At 38.6% G+C, this 2817-nt stretch overlaps 1 long non-coding RNA gene across 1 annotated transcript; it reads right to left on the reverse strand.

Annotated features, from left to right (window-relative positions):
• Positions 1-1728: 1728 nt before the first annotated feature.
• LOC111240143 lies at positions 1729-2317 on the reverse strand. Its single transcript, XR_002665913.1, has 3 exons — positions 2286-2317; positions 2004-2100; positions 1729-1853 (listed from the first exon to the last, which is right to left on the reverse strand). It is a non-coding gene; the product is annotated as an uncharacterized LOC111240143 (long non-coding RNA).
• Between the last annotated feature and the right edge of the window lie 500 nt (positions 2318-2817).

Consider the following 2817-nt stretch of genomic DNA (forward strand, 5'->3'; position numbering starts at 1 on the left):
GGGTAGAGATCAACAACCGAGTAAATTACCCATTGAAGGAGGCCCTCGTGCAGCTGCAGGATCAGGAAGTCCTCAACATGGACGACAACGTCACCAGATACTGTACATCTAACCTTACTGCTGAGCTGTGCAAGATTGGCATAACAAGAGCTGTACTTGCATGGAATGCACACAGAATCCCAGGTGAGTTACATAAAAAAACATGTATCACACAATCCAGTCCTTTTTTGTGAACTTTTTCTTTATTGTAAAGTTGACAGTGAATTCAAACAGTAGCTGACATTTTGTGACCTATGCTTTGCTTCACAGGCAAAGGAACACCCAATCGTTTGGCAGAAGGAGGATGTCCAAAAAAACTAGGAGAGGAGTTGTTGCCACATGCCTCCCAAGCAGCAGACATGTACCAGCAGGATGTTGGCTCTTCACTGACTAGAGTCTCCTGCTTTGGAACTGACCCCTTCTCAACTGAGGAGGACAAAATATCAGCAGAACAACATTTTGCTGAGGAGTACCCTGATATTTCAGTTTTATTAGACAACGTGGTAAACTATAACTTTGTACCTTTTCAGGATGCATTGCTCTATCTGATAAACATTACGCAACAATATACATGAAAATGTCAAATAAAGACAAGTTGGTTCTGGATGTACTGTATATTTGTTACTTTCCTTTAACCTCTAGAAAATGGGTCCTGTTAAGGTTAATCCGGAAAATTACATTCGTCATCACAATATTCAAAAGTCAATGCAAAGATGCATTGACTCTTTTACAGGCTAACATTACAAGACATTCAAGAAATTTGCAACATTGAAAAAAATAAAAAAATCTTGAAATGATAGTCTGTCAAAGAGTCAAAGCAAAGATGATGAGCATTCATGGTTATTTATCTTTGCATTGGCTTTTGATTATTATGATGACTAATGTAATTTTCCAGATTAACCCTAACAGGACCCATATACGGGGTCTCTAGGGCTTAAGAGGTTAATTGCAACTAAAATCGAACACTTGCTACAATAGCAATGTTTAACATTACACTATGTTCCCAACCCAGTAAACATATTTTTTCTAAAGTGGAACATGAAATACAAAAAATATATAACAATAAAAATATTCTGTATCCTCTACAGCCGTTGAACAAGTGCAAAATTCCAACTGACTTTGAACAAGGCAATTAGCCAGATGTACTGTAACAGAGGTAATCAAGCTTAAATCACAGAACGTGATACATTCACATCTTAATTACACCACCCAGTATGGAGAGAACATTGTCCAGACTGATCAGCCTGTGTGCATTGACAGAGAACTCATCTGCCCTGCATTTGAGGCACTGGTCGGATGTCAGCATCCACTGGTCAACACAGTTTTTGCAGCCGACAAAGCTTTTGCAGCATACGGCCATCACAGGTTCTTCCATTAGCCCTGTTTGATGAAGAAAATAAAAAGGACAAGACACATGCAAGATTAGAGTTCAATATATTATCTTCTCTTTACTTTACCTATATATTATATATGTTTAAAAGCTTGGCAAAGGATAGTTTAACTTTAACATGCAAACGTGAATTAATGCTTGATTCACTTAGACATTCAATTTGATCCTGTTTAAAGGTAGACTTTAATATAGATCAAACAACAAATTATGTTACAGACCTTTGCACACAATACAACCAAAGGCATCCTTCACGTGTGTTATCATGTTGTGGGTCAGAACCAGCATGGCGCCCGTGGTGTTGCTGGCATGTGTTGACAGGTCCTTGATGACTGTGGTGACTTCACTCAGTCCTTGAGCAGCCAAGATCACTTCTTCTATTTTGTCATGGACCTCCTGAAGACTTGTGGAGTCCATATCTTAATGACTACAAGGAGGGACAAAAACAACAACAACAAAAAATCATACAATATTCACCAGTTCTGTTCAGATAACCTTTTTTCTAAGAGAGATGTTATTAAGAGAGATGTTATTAAAAACAAAATAAATATTAATAGGCAGTAACTAAAATGTTTACCTCAGTTTCTTTCCCTTTGTTCCTTGCTGGAACTCATGGAAGATGTTCTCTGGGACAGCAAGAAACTTTTTTGCATTTTGCTTCCAATACTTGGAGCCTAGCAAGAGAGGAAGACAAATCATTTAACAGGTATAATGTAAACACATTTGCAGCTAAACAGAGTACTTTGTGGGTCAAAAAATTAAGAGACAAAGAGAGCACAGTATTTAAGTAGATGGGGCATATAGTTGATCAAACAAAGCATTTTTATTTATTATTATGTAATCATTAATTTTTAAGTACCTCTTGTCCCTTCAGAGTCCACAATCTCATTTCCCTGGGCATCAGTCAGGATGAGAGGGTCATCACTCTGCAGGGCATCGTGTATTTTTGCAAGGATACCTGTGGTTGTGGCTTCAAACTCAAACAGTCTGAGTACAACCATACGAGCAGGCTTAAGTTTCCCCTGGCTGAGCTCAGCAATGAAAACAGACCTAGGAAGATTGTTGTGGGAGTGGTTTACATCAAGTCAAATCAATTAATTCCATCTCAAACACACAGTCTACATTACAATTGATCCAATTACAATTGATTCAAGTTTTTAAATATCTTGGTTACAAAGGATCTTATGAATTACAAAAACAAATACAAATATGTTGATTTATTCATATGTAGCTTGCTAGTCAATTGTAGGGGCTGTGAACAGATGAGACAGGGGGTACCTTTGGAAGGTGTCACTCATGCTTGCTCGGGGGTGTGTGGGAGCTACGGCCTGAGCAGGTGACCCTAGAGCAGCAGTGGGCTGTGCTGTACGGTGGAACTGGAAACGGTTCTG

The sequence above is a fragment of the Seriola dumerili genome, unplaced genomic scaffold (assembly GCF_002260705.1).
Source record: "Seriola dumerili isolate Sdu_G_001 unplaced genomic scaffold, Sdu_1.0 BDQW01013577.1, whole genome shotgun sequence".
Taxonomy (NCBI): Eukaryota; Metazoa; Chordata; class Actinopteri; order Carangiformes; family Carangidae; genus Seriola; species Seriola dumerili.